General features: G+C 43.6%; 1 protein-coding gene across 1 annotated transcript in view; it reads left to right on the forward strand.

Annotated features, from left to right (window-relative positions):
• The first annotated feature begins 3,443 nt into the window (after nt 1-3,443).
• LOC126317480 (chondroitin sulfate N-acetylgalactosaminyltransferase 2-like) overlaps nt 3,444-16,407 on the forward strand; it is a 139,114-nt gene continuing 126,150 nt past the window's right edge. Inside the window, exon 1 of the mRNA XM_049993186.1 lies at nt 3,444-3,838. The gene's annotated coding sequence lies outside the window, so the exon portion shown is untranslated. The remainder of the gene's footprint in view (nt 3,839-16,407) is intronic.

Here is a 16,407-nt window from a genome sequence, read left to right on the forward strand (position 1 = left end):
TGCTGCTGCAAACGTCGTCGAACTGTTCGTTCAGATGGTTGCTGTCTTGCAAACGTCCCCATCTGTTGACTCAGGGATCGAGACGTTGATGCACGATCCGTCAGAGCCATGCGGATAAGATGCCTGTCATCTCGACTGCTAGTGATACGAGGCCGTTGGGGTCCAACACGGCGTTCCGTATTACCCTCCTGAAGCCACCGATTCCATATTCTGCTAACAGTCATTGGATCTCGACCAACGCGAGCAGCAATGTCGTGATAGGCTATAATCCGACCTTCATCACAGTCGGAAACGTGATGGTACGCTTTTCTCCTTCTTACACGAGGCATCACAACAAAGTTTCATCAGGCAACGCCGGTCAACTGCTGTTTGTGTATGAGAAATCGGTTGGAACCTCTCCTCATGTCAGCACGTTGTAGGTGTCGCCACCGGCGCCAATCTTGTGGGAATGCTCTGTAAAGCTAATCATTTGCATATCACAGCATTTTCTTCCTGTAGGTTAAATTTCGCGTCTGTTGCACGTCATCTTCGTGGCGTAACAATTTTAATGGCCAGTAGTGTAGGTTATCCGTGGTTTCCCTAAATCAGTCCAGGCAAAGGCGTGATGGTGCCTGTAGCAAGGCTACGGTCGATCACCTGTCCTATTCTCATAGAAACATACTTACATATTTTACACTGACGGAAAAAGTCACAATACCAAATCAATAATTAATGTAGAGTAACAGAATTTGAGTAATATATTTGCCTAGGTAACACATGTAAGTGATTAATGTCGCAAGATCACAGTTTAATGTAAGCCCAAGACAAGCTATAGCAAATGTGATATCCTGGTACATTAATAACCTGTGTAACTGCCAGAATGTTGAATGGGAGAATACAAACGTACACGCATTGCGTCGTATAGGTGCCGGATGTCAGTTTGTGGGATGGAGTTCCATGCCTGTCGCACATGGGAAGTTACTGCTGTTTGTGGCCGACACTGCAGTTCACGCCGGATGATGTCCCACATGTGCTCGATTGGAGACAGATCTATTGATTGAGCATGCCAAGGCAACATGTCGACACTTTGTAGAGCACGTTGGGTCACAACAGCCGTATGTCGGCAACCGTTATCCTGTTGGAAAACACCCCGTCGAGTGCTGTGAATGGCAGACCAACAGGTCGAATCACCAGGCGGACGTACAGATTTGCAGTTAAGGTGCGTGGGTTGACCAAGAGAGTGCTCCTACTGTCATACGAAATCGCAACCCAGACCATAATTCCATATGTAGATCGAGTGTGTCTAGCATGCAGGAGGTTAGTTGCACGCCATCAACTGGCCTGCTCCTAACCAACACACGGCCATCACTGGCACGGAGGCAGAGCCAGCTTTCTACAGAAAACACAACAGATGTCCACTCTGCCCTCCAATGAGCTCTCACTTGATACTACTGAAGTCATAAACGGCAGTGGTTTGTGATCAGTGAAAGGCACGCTACAGAGCGTCTGGGTCAGAGCTGTCGTTGAAGTAACCGATTTGCAGCAGGGCGTTATACCCCTACAGTCCCAATTGCTGCTCAGATTGTTGCCGTAGAAGCAGTACGTTGCGCCAGAGCCGTACGCCGGACGCGGTGGTCTTCCCTCTCAGCAGTGCTTCGTGGCCGTCCGGAACCTGGTCTTCTAGCGATCGTACACTCTCGTGACCACCGCCGCCAGCAGTCAGGTAAAGTGCCTACATTCCTGTCAAGTCTTTCCGCAGTATCCCATAAGCAACAGCCGGCCGCAGTGGTCTCGCGGTTCTAGGCGCGCAGTCCGGAACCGTGCGACTGCTATGGTCGCAGGTTCGAATCCTGCCTCGGGCATGGATGTGTGTGATCTGCTTAGGTTAGTTAGGTTTCAGTAGTTCTAAGTTCTAGGGGACTGATGACCACAGCTGTTAAGTCCCATAGTGCTCAGAGCCATTTGAACCATTTCGAACCAGAAGGAACATCCTGTTGCTCGTAACCCTGTTACACGACCTCGTTCAAACTCAGTGAGGTGTTGATAGTGGCGTCATTGTCACCTTAGACTAACATCACATCACCGAGTCCAGTCTGAAAGACAACGAACGCTGACGACCGTTACCCTGCGTATTTAAAGCAAACATGATTTGCATCCTCCTCGTCGACTGACGCGAAATTTTAATAGACATCATTTTTCAGACGTGGAAACACCCCTACCAACTTTCATTTATGTCAAAGAGCTCCTTGGTGTAGCAATTTTTTTCCATCACTGTCTCTAAATGTATATTTTACCTCACGTGTTTTCTCTGTATTATAACGACAAATCCTATTTCGTTGTTAGACGACACCTGGGCGAATAAGCAGATAAATAAACGAATAACATCACTGACACCCGGCGTAAAATCTTCTCGTCTCTTCGTGTGCGCTGATAATTAATAATTGATATTCGAGGGCTGTCCAGAAAGTAAGTTATGATTGATCGCGAAATGAAAATCACAGTGAACATCAGAAATGTTTCACTTGTAACAGTTACCTACACCTTTCAGCTAATTCTCTACGTATTCGCCGTTCTGTCTCGGACATTCGTCGTAGAGTTGTACCAACTTTCCAATACCCTCATCATAGAAGGCAGCCGCCAGTGCTTTCCGCCAATTCTCTACGCTGGCCTAAAGCTCAATGTCTGTGCCAAAATGTTGTCTTCATAGCTAGCGGTTCATTTGAGCAGAGAGGAAACTCAGTGGGAGACAATTACGGGATGTATTGTGGGTAACCAAACATTTCCAATTGAAACGATGCAGGAACATCTTCATTGCCCCTGCAGAATGAGGCTGAGAATTGTCGTGAAGAAGAAACCGCACGACAGTTATGTAATGTTGGTTGCATAGCTTCAGGGGAAAATTCTCACCCGGCCCTCGTACTTGGCAGGAGACACTATTTTCTATAACATCTTTACGCGCTCACTAAGAGCGCAGGAATGCAAAGAACGACATAATTCTACCTATAGTCATACTAGAGACACTGCCCAACACATCTCTGCAAAGCTTTATCGGATTTTCATAGTCGTTTCCATTTCGCCACCGAACGTAACTTACTTTCCGTACAGCCCTCGTAGTAGTATATTTAGTAGTTTTAGGTGTGCTGCCGAAACGTGTCGTACCAATAAATACTGGAAAATAAGCGTGACAGAGGCTGAGCAAATATTTTATGCAATTCATATTACTGTCATCGTTTACAGCGAACTCCGTGTAACAGAAAAAATTAAGGAAAGTGCTGTTTAGAATGACATGTGGAGAGCTGATACTGCCAGAAGCAAAACGCCAATTACTACTTACAAGCGCAGAGCAGCCGAGCCGCCCCCCGTTAATAGCCAGACAGCCGGGCCTGGGACGCTGCAACCCCCGTCTGTTAGCGCCGCAGATTTCCGGCGCAGTGCGCATGCGCGCCACCCTGCACTAGAACGGTGCAGTCTGCGAGAGCCGGCGCCCCTGGCATATAGGCAGCAGGCGCGCCCGCCACGCGCCAGTGCCGTTTGGGACGTCGCACCTGTAGGGGCGGCGCGACTGGACACGGCGTCGCATTGTGGTGTGGATCCCACACTGTGGCGACCGAGCGGTGCTGATGCGAGTGTACGCTACGTGTACTTGCGCTCGCTAAAGCCGACTTCTGCCGCGATGGCACGCTCTGAATCACCGGTCCTGTCTCCACAGGGGCTGCGTTAAGTGAGGTCGGGATCCGCTAACATTGAAGGGGATATACTGTGTTGCGCATGCTGTCTGCAGCGAGGAAACGCGCAATAAGCATGTCTGATCACGTTCGCTGGCGGGAGAACCGAGGGTGAACGGTTCTTCTACACGAGGGTACGTAGTCAGAGATCCAAAAACTACCTTGTCTGTTCCTTATATGAATCCATATTATGGAGTGTTCAGCTATCAATTATTCGTATTTTGTTTTGGAGCAAACAAGCAGTTTCCATAATAATCTCCCACTAACTTTTGTTTGTTGTTTAGTTTGTTTAGTTTATAGCTTCATATTCATACACGTAGCCACACTTATTGAAGCAAAATACACTCGCAACTTTATTTTTGCTGGACCAGAACATTCTCTTCTGTAGTAAATATAAGACCATAATATTTACTACATTGGAGGATGCTGTGGTGTAGCAACACTGTATACGTTCTAATGCATTTCACTTCAATTACTGACCCTAAGTGCCTTAAGACCGTGTCGTAAAAGACTTCGAAACTGATTGCAGATAAACTAAACAACAAAGACAAGTAAGCCGAAAGTTAGTATCAAAACTGCCTGTGTGCTCCAAGACAAAATGTGTTTAGTTTATAGGAGTTACCCTGTTCCGTTACTATTCTGAAATATGTGTGAGCGAACGATTGTAACGGGTAGTCAAATGAAAACGAAACAGATGGAAAAAAGTAAGTAGACCATTTATTATTTCGAAAGTAATTGCTATATCTGTTAATAAATTTATCCAACTGTGAAACGAGATGGTCAGTGCTTCATGTAAAAATGTTTGCGGTACCATGACTGGATCCAGGCGTGTACCTCTTCATCCGAAGCAAACCAGCAGCCAAGAATGGCCTTCTTCAGGGCTCCAAAAAAATTGAAATCGCATGGGGCGGGATCGGAAGTGTACAGAGAATGTGTAAGAGCTGCCGCTACGGTAAAAGTATGATGACATTTTTATATGACTGCAAGTGAGAGATGCTCGTTGACTTTCTGGAATACGGTGCCACAATTAACGAACAACAATACGTATGCGCTTTGTAAAAAGTAAAGCGCGCCATCTAATTCAGACACCCAGGAATGTAAACGACGGCCGCATTCTGTTACAGGACAATACCTGTCTGCATGTTGCCAACGTTCTTTCGACTGCCCTGCAGAAGTTTCGCTGGGATGCCCTTACACATGCTGCGTACAATCCCGATGCGAATTTCATATTTTTTGAGCCCTGGAGACATTAGTGACAGTCGGTTGAATCGCAAGAACGTTTGCTCGCCTGAGTACAACCATGGTTGCGTAGGCAACCTCAAACATTGTTACAGGAAGGTACAGATCGTCATGTCTGACCGTATGATAAAAGTATTAACACTTATGGCAATTATTTTCGAAATAATTAATAGTTTGATTTTTTTCCATCTGTCTCCTCTTGATTTCACTATCCCTTATAGTTTTTATGTCGTTGGAATCGTTTGATTCCATCATCCATAGTTTCCTAGCCAGTACACATCATCTGCAATCTGATACGCACGTTATAGTGTTTGTCTTCTTCTACTATTTTACCTCTATAGTGGTTCTTCCAAACCAAATTTTCTATTCCTGGATGCAGTAGCAGACGTCCCACTAAACTCTCTGGATCGTCCATAGACTCCTCTCTTCAAGTATTCCTTTTTGTATTTCTTCAGTTTTGTACTTTATCCATTCATTTATTTTTTTCAATATTCTTCGACAGCAGCACATTTAAAATGCTTCCCATATCTTCCAGGAGTTCCGACTGCATACATTTCATTTATGTTTGCTGATCTGTTTACGACGTACACTCCCAGAAATTTCTTCCACGTTTCCGTATCTATGAGTATATCTTATACCCGCAGAGATCTTTCGTTGAAGAAAAGTCCTTCGTCCGTGCCAGTCTATTTCTGCTTCGACCACCCTGTGCAAGCATGTTTCCTACACAGGAGAACCACTTTACTTCTTCCATTGCTGTATCGTTCCCAATGCTGGAATGAAACTACTTGTTGTCCTCTTTTCTTTTACTGTTTATTGCCTTTGTCTTTACTGTTTGTCCTTAACCCAAATTCTGTTCTGAGTGTGCTGTCCGTCTCTCTCAGCAGCTCCTTTGAGTCTTCTTTAGACTCTGACAGAAACACCAAGTCGTCTCCCAGGCGTAATGCGGACACTTCCGTCCATGTTGCGCAATTTTCTTTGACGTACAACTAGAGAAACAGTGACGGCAAGCTGCGATCGAGCCATACCCCCTTCTTGAGGCTAACTTGTCTCTCTTGAGCTTCTACTCTAATTATAGTTTTCTAGATGTCCTTGATTGTTCGTCAGACTCTATACTTTAGCCCATGTCTGCTAAGAACTACGAACATACAAGAAGTGTCCAGAAAGTCAGTTCCGAACTGTCGCGAAATGGAAACCACAGTAAAAACCTCATTAAGTTTTGCACGGATGTGTTGGGCAGTATGACTCTAGTTAGCATCACGTCGCTCTTCTCATTTTCTGACTTCACAGTGAGCGCATGAAGATGTCTAGAAAATAGTGTCTCCCGCTAAGCACGAGGGCCTGGTGTGAAATTTTGCCTGAATCTATGCAGACAACACTACATAACTGTCGTGCGCTTTCTTCTCCAACGCAATTCTCAGCCGCATTCTGCAGGGGCAATGAAGATGTTCCTGCATCGTTTCAATTGGAAATTTTTAATTACGCACAATACATTCCGTAATTGTCTCCCTCTGAGTTTCGTCTCTGCTCATATGAACCGCTGGCTATGAAGACAACATTGTGCCACATACAACGAGCTATAAACCAGCGCAGAGATTTGTCAGAAAGCGGGTACTGGAAAGTTGGTACAACGCTACGACAAATGTCTGAGTCAGAAGGGCAACTACGCAGACAAGCTTTTCTTGGTGCAATAATTACCTGGAGAAGTAGCTGGAAGGTGTAGCTAACTGCTACAAATAAAACATATCTGATTTTCACTGTGGTTTCCATTTCGCGATTAATCGGAACTTTCTTTCTAGACAGCCCTCGTATTACACCACATTACATTTTGCAAGGTACTCTCCAGGGCCACAAAATGCTTTATCAGTACCCTGATTTTTCTTCAGCTTACCTGCTATTACGAAATCACTGCTTCTCTGATACCTCTTACCTTTCTGAAACTAACTTTAACTTCCTACCGTCCGTCCTCAATTTTGTTTCTGTTCCCCTGTATATCATTTGGCCTAACAACCATGTTGCAGTTGTATTGGTACTTTAAACATTTCAAAGTTATAAAATATTGTAACCGACGATTAGCTACAAAGTTAGATAAAAGTGCCTAATTACAGATTTTCACATGCAATCTTCATCTAAAATAGTGAATCAGTTGAAGAACACGACGTAGCATACAATGCGACATAAATCGATAAAATACGTACACGTACTGTGTGTGTTGTCACAGGGACTATAATGTGTCTTGTAGTTTCTTTTTTATTCTTTTATTATTTACGAATAAGCGAATTAGGACTATGGGAGATGTGAGCATTTCCTTTCCTTTGCGCCCATATTTCTTTAATCTAACTTTCTTTCTCACTTCAGAACACGTTGTTCCACTTTTCTTTTATTTTTCCTCTTGGTCAACTTGTCATTTGTGAATTTTTGACGTGGAGGTTTAGTGGTTTCGGACATCTACTGCAGTGATTACAGACGGTTTTAGATCACTTTTGATCTCGCCAACCCACTTTATCACGTCCATTCTGCTTTATTCTTGTTGTCAAAGAATTCGATACTCCAAATAATTTACGGAAATGCAGCCGGGTGACTTCTTCGCCAAACCCGGTATTTCGACAGGTGCACACCCATCCATTTTCAAGATACAAATGCCGTTATAAAGGGTTATGCAACGAAATTTGAAACCACGGCATGAAAAGCATACCCGAAAAGATACACAAATATTGTGTATTCACTAGCGCCCAGACAAAACCAAAAATGACTTACGTCAGAAGTTATCGGTAGTTGGTATTAATAACCAGTGTGTGCGGTAGCATTAATTCTCTCCCTCGGTTTTTTTAACCACGAAGAGAGGATAGGATTCCAGACAGAATTTAAGCAGCAACATCCATCTATATTTACAAGGTTATCTGCTGATTTAATTTGAACTGCTTCCGTAATAACTTTATCCGAAAAGCTGTATGTGCATGCCAGAATCTCCGAGTTGTTATGTTGCATAAGATGACAGGCGCCAAGGCAATGTTCTGCAATAGCTATTTTCTCGGTTGTTGGTGACACCTCGGTATTATCATCAATCACCTCGTGTTCAGGTGGTCGATAGCACAACGTACCTCTGATCTGTCTTTCAATACAACCATTTTTACGAAAGTTTACCTTGAGATGGGCTACATCTACATCTACATGGATACTCTGCAAATCACATTCTAGTGCCTGGTAGAGGGTTCATCGAACCACCTTCACAATTCTCTGTTATTTCAATCTCATATAGGGCGCGGAAAGAATGAACACCTATATCTTTCCGTACGAGCTCTGATTTCCCTCATTTTATCGTGGTGATTGTTTCTCCCTATGTCGGTCGGTGTCAACAAAATATTTTCGCATTCGGAGAAAAAAGTTGGTGATTGGAATTTCGTGAGAAGATTCCGTGGCAACGAAAAACGCCTTTCTTTTAATGATGTCCAGCACAAAATCTGTATCATTTCTGTGATACTCTCTCCCATATTTCGCGATAATACAAAACGTGCTACCTTTCTTTGAACTCTTTCGATGTACTCGGTCAATCCTATCTGGTAAGGATCCCACATCGCGCAGCAGTATTCTAAAAGATGACGGACAAGCGTAGTCTCCTTAGTAGGTCTGTTACGTTTTCTAAGTGTCCTGCCAATAGAACGCAGTCTTTGGTTAGCCTTCCCCACAACATTTTCTATGTGTTCCTTCCAATTAAGATGTTCGTAATTGTCATACCTAGGTATTTAGTTGAGTTTACGGATTTTGGATTAGACTGATTTATCGTGTCACTGGTTTAACGAGTTCCTTTTAGTACTTATGTGGATGACCTCACACTTTTCGTTATTTAGCGTCAACTGCCACTTTTTGCACCATTCAGATATTTTTTTCTAAATCGTTCTACATATTCTTTTGATCTACTGATGACTTTATTAGTCGATAAACGACAGCGTCATCTGCAAACAACCGAAGACGGCTGCTCAGATTGTCTCCAAAGCCGTTTATGTAGTTAAAGAACAGCAAAGGGCTTATAACCTACCTTGGGGAACGCCAGAAATCACTTCTGTTTTACTTGATGACTTTCCGTCAATTACTACGAACTGTGATCTGTTTGACAGGAAATTACAAATCCATTCACATAACTGAGACGATATTCCATAAGCACGCAAATTCACTATGAGCTGCTTGTGTGGTACAGTGTCAAAAGCCTTCCGGAAATCCAGAAATACGGAACAGAGCTGAAATCCCTTGTCACACTGAACACTTCATGTGAATAAAGAGCTGGTTGTGTTCCACAGGAACGATGTTTTCTAAACCCATGTTGATTGTGTGTCAATAGAGCGTTTTCGTCGAGGTAATTCATAATGTTTGAACACAATATATGTTCTAAAATCCTCCAGCATATCGGCGTTAACGATATGAGCCTGTAATTTAGCGGATTACTCCTACTACTTCTCTCGAATACTGATGTTACCTGTGCAACTTTCCAGTCTTTGGGCACGGATCTTTCGTCGGGCGAACGGTTCTAAATGATTGTTAAGTATGGAGGTGATGCATCAGCACACTCCAAAAGGAACCTAATTGGTACACAGTCTGGACCAGAAGACTTGCTTCTATTAAGTGATTTAAGTGACAAACTTTCAGGATCTAAGGTGACGTGGACCCTGTGAACCAAGGTAGGAAGTACCCCTACACGCTGAGCCGGAAAGTGACAACTATCAGCCTGTAGACAAAAGCCTGTGTAAGTTGGCTTCGTGTAAATGGATCGTCCTCTGCGTCCCATCAACCACTCTCTGAGCACCGTGCGGTGCAAGAGACAGCAGCTATCCTTTTCCACCTCCGTCGAGAAGCAAATGTTCGGGTGGTTGGGATTCAAACGGTCCCACGCCGTTCAGATTCTCACTACATTGAGGCCAAACACCTCAGTCTGGTCTTCATAACCGAAAAAAAACACGCAGCTTTCAAAAACGCCGACTCCAAGGCACACACCTCGAAGTCTTCTGTAAACAAATTGGCAATAATAGGTGATGATGGGCTCCCCGTCGCAATTCCATCTGTCTGCTCATAATACTGGTCACTGAATAAAAAGTAAGTAGACGTCAACACATGTCGAGAAAACTTCGTCAATTCAACACCTAATCTAATCGTAGCGAATCAGACAGAGGAACGCGAGTGAAGAGAGAGACTACATCAAAACTTACTCAGACATCAATAGTTCCAAAGTAACCTTCTAATCGATGCAAGAAATCAACCGCGTTCTGTAGGGCTCAACAGAGCATCAAGATGTTCTGTTACACGATATGTCGGAGTACCAATGTGACTCACTATCGGACGAAGGCGAACCTCTTACTTGTGGACCTTATGCAGACCATACACCTAGCGGGAACAGCACAGTAAGAATTCAGACCTTTGACCATGTCCTGCGATAAGGAACTTTTCTTCAGGAGGCTGTCAGTCTTTCTCTCAACACTTATCCTGCGATAAGCTGAATCAGGCAGTATACACTGCATCTGTTGAACGTATTCCTCGTTGTCCAAAACAACAGTCGCGTTGTCTTTGTCCGCAGATAAAATAACAATGTCCGGATCAACTGTAAGTGAGCGACAAGCAGCCCTCTAAGCTCCTGTGGCACTACTCTTGGGTAGACGTGCCCCGGTCAACACACGACATGCCTTCGTCTTAACCTCCTATGTGGTATCAGGAGGTAATTTAAAAGCAGCCTATTCAACAGAACTTATACAAAATGTTCGTGCTAGGAAACAGTTTAAAATATTGCATCGACGTCCAAGGGTTTACCAGGCGTTGATTTTGTCAGTTGTATCACTAGTAGGTAGGTGCGGGTATCACATTAAGAACGGGTAGGATGTTTTGCATCTATTAGAGGGACTGCATTTTAATGACTGATATTTTAGTAAGTTTTGATGTGGTCTCGCTTCACTCGCTTTTCTCTATCTGACTATCCTTCGCGGTTGAATGAAGGTAGATTGGGTCTTAAATTAACGAATGTGTTTCGACATGTGTTGGCTTCCTCTTACTTTTTGTTTAATGAGCCGTGCAATGCACAAACAGATGGATTTGCGATGGGAAGCCCGTTATCTCCGATTATTGCCAATTTATTTATGGAAGACTTCGAGCACGTGTCTTGTAGTCGACGATGTGTTTTTTTTCTCATTTAGACGACACTTTTGTTTGGCCTCATAGTAGTGAGAATTTGAAGGCGTTTAGGAACGTCTGAATTGAATCTACTAAAATATTCGTTTCACGACGAAGGTGGGAAGGGATAGTTGCTTTCCCTTCCTTCCAGTGTTGTCAGAAGGAAGGATGATGTTACGTTGGAGCATGCCGTTTGTGGGAAACCAGCTCACACTGGCTTGTATCTACAGCTTAACAGTCGTCACCATGCAGCTCTGTGTGTTGGGGTAGTTCGTACCTTAGTTCGCAGGGCCCACGTCATCTCAGACGCTGCAAGTCTGTCAGCTAAGTTAGACCATCTTGAGGTCACCTTCCGCCAGAACGCTTACAATGAAAGACAGATCAGAAGTGCGTTGCGCTTTCGACCAACCGTGCACCTGATGAGTGATGATAATACCGAGGTGGTAGCAAATTTTACGACCGCTCTGCCTTTCGCAGGAAGCGTTTCCTACAGCATTCGTCGTATTTTACTGAAGTATGACGTGAAATGTGTTTTTGGAGCACTATCTAAGATTAGAGCTTTTTTTTTGGGATCCGTAAAGGATAATCTTGGTTCGCGTAACACGTGCCTATTGTATTCCTTGGCGTTGTGACATGTCATGTACTGGTGATACCATCGGGGCCGTGGAGGACCAGTATACACGCTTACAACAGCCAAGGATATCGCCTGTTGCAGAACATTGCTTTGGCATGGGTCATTCTATGAAATACAACATGCCCTTCCTGCTATTGTGACAGTGTTATTAAGAAAGCAACTGAAAATAAATTAGCAAGTAAACTTATGAATCCAAACAGAGGTTTTTGCTTACATTCTGATTGAAGTCCTATTTTCTAACTTGAATAAAACCGAAAGGACAGAGTTAATGCTACCTCACTCGTTGGTTATTCAACATTCGGTATCGATAACTTTCGACATAGACCATGTTTTGTAGTGTGGTGTCGCTAGTGTTGAAAGCAATGTTTGTGTGTGTGTGTGTGTGTGTGTGTGTGTGTGTGTGTGTGTGTATTTGTGTGTCTTTTATGTCTCTAGATATGCTTTGGATACCGACGTTTTAAATTCTCTTGCGCAGCTGTTTCTCACGGCTGTTGTGCCTTGAAAATTACAGTGTGTGCACCTATAGAAATATTGGCTGTTGGCGAAGACGTCACCCGGTCACATTACCGTAAGTTACTTGAACATTTTGTACGCCGGAACAAGCTCCTGTTCCAAAATTCGACTATTTGTTTTGACAGTATGTCTGTGTTCATTCTTTTAATATGTCCGTAATATCTGAACCTCCGTTTTCTAATGTCTCTTTGGATTGTTTGATTTCCTGTTTGCCTCTGAGTTGGTAGTGTTCTTCATTATTATTATTATTATTATTATTATTATTATATATTTACGTTTCGAGTTGCTATCCAGCCCTGTTAGATTCACGTGCTCCTATCTATAGTATTCAAAGGTATGAATGACCATTATCGTTTAAAATTCCGTCGACATCGAGGTCATTAGAGATGGAGCACAAGCTCGGACTGTGTCAAGGATGGAGAAGGAAATCGGCAAAGCCCTTCCAAAGAAACCATCTCGGAATTTGTCTGGAGCAGTTTAGGGAAATCACGGGAAATCTAGATCTGGATACTGGGATGGGGATTTGAACTGTCGTCCTCCTTGCTGCAAATCGAGTATGCTCGTTGCACAAGTGTGTCTGCGATGTTTGCTTCGACAGCCACGGTCCACAGAGCCTGGTCCGCTTCCGTGGAGCACCACAGTCAGCCTTCCTAGTTGTGACAAGAAACATCTGTGATGGACTCAGGCGATCCAGAAAACGTTTTCGAAACACTGCGTTGTGCTCTACCATGACGAACCATGCAGTGAAGCTAGAGATTTGAAAGTGATCCGAACTTTAAACTTGGTTTGTACCCAAACGGTACTTTTCCATACCTGGAATCTTTACGAAAACTATACCTTGAGGATACATCGTAGCGCGATTCAATATCGATAGATCCCTACGGTTGACAGCATCACTGACGGTGAAAGAGCCAGAACGATTTTCCGCCGCCAGAGAGAAGCGCATCGACTATTAGATCGATTTAAGCGTGACCACGGGGACGATGTCTTTCCCTGTCAGTGATCGAGTGTCTAGCGGTTTGTGTGCCGACGACGGGTAGCTAGAGCCGTGACGTAGTCTACAGCTGCATCTGCATCATACTCCGCAAGCCATCTAATGGTGCGTGGCGGAGGGTACTTTCGGTATCACTATCTGATCGGCCAACCCTGTTCCACTCGCGAATAGTGCGTGGGAAGAATGATTGTCGGTAAGCCTCTGTTTTGGCTCTAATTTCTCGAATTATCTCCTCGTGGGCAATTCGCGAGATATAGGCCTATGTGGGGGAAGTAATATGTTATTTGACTCCTCCTGTAAAGTGCTGTCCTGAAATTTCAATAGCAAATCTCTCCGTGATGCACAACACCTGCCTTGTAACGTCTGCCAGTGGAGTTTGTTTAGCATCTCCGTAACGCTCTCTCGCCAGCTAAACGATCCCGTGACAAAACGCGCCGCTCTTCTTTGCATCTTCTCTACCTTCTCTATCAGTACTACCTGATAGGGATCGCAAATACATGAACAATACTCAAGAATCGTGCGAACAAGAGCCTTATAAGCCACTTGTTTCGTGGATGAGTTACATTTCCTCAAGATTCTTCCGATTAATCTGAGACTGGTGTTCGAATCCTGCCTCGGGCATGGATGTGTGTGATGTCCTTAAGTTAGTTAGGTTTAAGTAGTTCTAAGTTCTAGGGGACTGATGACCTCAGAAGTTAAGGCCCATAGTGTTCAGAGCCATTTGAACCAATTTTGAGGCTGGTGTCTGCTTTTTCCACTATTTGCTTCATGTGTTCATTCTACTTGAGGACAATCTGGATAGTTACGCCTAGATAGTTTACGGCGGACGCTCTCTACAGCTGTTTGTCATCTATGGTTTAGCTGTACAGTAGTGGATTTCTTTTCCTGTGTACGTGCAGTTTGTTACATTTATTTACGTCCAGGGTCAACTGCCAGAGCCTGCACCATTCATCAGTTCTCTTGAGGTCGTTCTGCAAATTCTTACTACCTTCTGGCGTTGCTTCGTTGGTACAGACAACTCCATCATCTGCAAATAGCCTTAAACAGCATCCGACGCTTTCTACTAGATCTTATATATATATATATATATATATATATATATATATATATATATATATATATTGTAAACAGCAACGGCCCTATCGCTCTTCCCTGCGGTACTCCGGATATTACCTTTACATCTGTCGATTTAGTACCGTTAAGAGCGATGTGTTGAGTTCTATCTGCAAGAAAGCCTTGAATCCAGTCGCAAGTCTATTCCGATACTCCGTAAGCTCGTATTTTTTTCATTAAACGGCAGTGCGGGACGGTGTCAAATGCCGAACTGAAATCAAGGAACACGGCACCAACCTGAGCGCCGTTGTTCACTGCTCTGTAGATCTCATGGAGGAACAGAGCGAGCTGAGTTTCGCAGGATCTCTGTTTGCGGAATCCATGTTGATTTTTATAGAGGCGATGTTCATTTTCCAAAAACGTCATAATTCTTGAGCATAAAACATGTGCCATAATTCTACAACAGATAGACGAAAACCATTGTTGTTGTTGTGGTCTTCAGTCCTGAGACTGGTTTGATGCAGCTCTCCATGCTACTCTATCCTGTGCAAGCTTCTTCGTCTCCCAGTACCTACTGCAACCTACATCCTCCTGAATCTGCTTAGTGTTGTCATCTCTTGGTCTCCCTCTTCGATTTTTACCCTCGACGCTGCCCTCTAATACTAAATTGGTGATCCCTCGATGGCTTAGAACATGTCCTAGCAACCAATCCTTTCTTCTAGTCAAGTTGTGCCACAAGCTCCTCTTCTCCCCAATTCTATTCAGTAACTCCTCATTAGTTATGTGATTTACCCATCTAATCTTCAACGTTCTTCTGTAGCACCACTTTTCAAAAGCTTCTATTCTCTTCTTGTCTAAACTATTTATCGTCCATGTTTCAATTCCGAACATGGCTACACTCCATACAAATACTTTCAGAAACGACTTCCTGACATTTAAATCAATACTCGATGTTAACAAATTTTATATCCTCTCTACCTCGACCATCATTAGTTATTTTGCTCCACAAACTCCTTTACTACTTTAAGTGTCTCATTACCTAATCTAATTCCTTCAGCATCACCCGACTTAATTCGACTACATTTAATTATCCTCGTTTTAATTTTGTTGATGTTCATTTTATACCTTCCTTTCAAGACACTGTCCATGCCTTTCAACTGCTCTTCCAAGTCCTTTGCAGTCTCTGACAGAATTACAATGCCATCGGCGAAGCTCAAAGTTTTTATTTCTTCTCCATGCATTTTAATACCTACTCCGAACTTTTCTTTTGTTTAATTTACTGCTTGCTCAATATACAGATTGAATAACATCGGGGATAGGCTACAATCCTGTCTCACTCCCTTCCCAACCACTGCTTTCCTTTCATACCCCTCTACTCGACGAAAACCACATAGGTCTTTAATTGTGTGGATCTGTCTTACGGCCTATTTTAAAAACAGAAATGACCTGCGCTTTTTTCTAGTCATTAGGTACCTTTCGTTGCTCAAGTGATCTACGGTAAGTTACTGCTAGAAAGGGAGCAAGTTCTTTCGTATAATTTTTATAGAATCTTATAGGTATCTCGCCTGGTCCTGAAGCCTTTCCACTTCTAAGCGATTGCAGCTACTTTTCAAATCCGCGATCAGTTATCTCAATATCTGCCACATCGATGTTCGTACGGCGATTGAAGGGAGGGACAGTGTTACGATCTTCCCCAGTGAAACAACTTCGGAAGATCGAATTCAGTATTTCGGTCTTCTTTCTCTGTTATCTTGCGCTTCGGTGCCGGTTTGGCCGCTGAGAGAATGGGTAGATAATTTTGACCCACTTACTAATTTTACATATGACCAGAATCTCTTAGGGGTTTTACTCAGGTCGGTTGACAACGTCTTCCTTTCAAAACCACTGAACGCTTCTCTCGTTGCTCTCCTTGCGCTCATTTTCGCTTCGTTAAGCTTTTGTTTGTCAGCTAGGTTTTTACTTCTCTAGAACCTGAGATGAAGTGCTCTTTGTTTACGTAGCGCTTTTCTAACACGGCCGATAAGGTCCTTGGCTCGCTGCTCCAACTGCAATATTAGTCAGAGCGGGTTATGTGGTGTATCGGCCGGATCACTGGAGGTGCCTGATGTAGAAGTTACTTCCGA

The sequence above is a fragment of the Schistocerca gregaria genome, chromosome 1, assembly GCF_023897955.1.
Source record: "Schistocerca gregaria isolate iqSchGreg1 chromosome 1, iqSchGreg1.2, whole genome shotgun sequence".
NCBI lineage: Eukaryota > Metazoa > Arthropoda > Insecta > Orthoptera > Acrididae > Schistocerca > Schistocerca gregaria.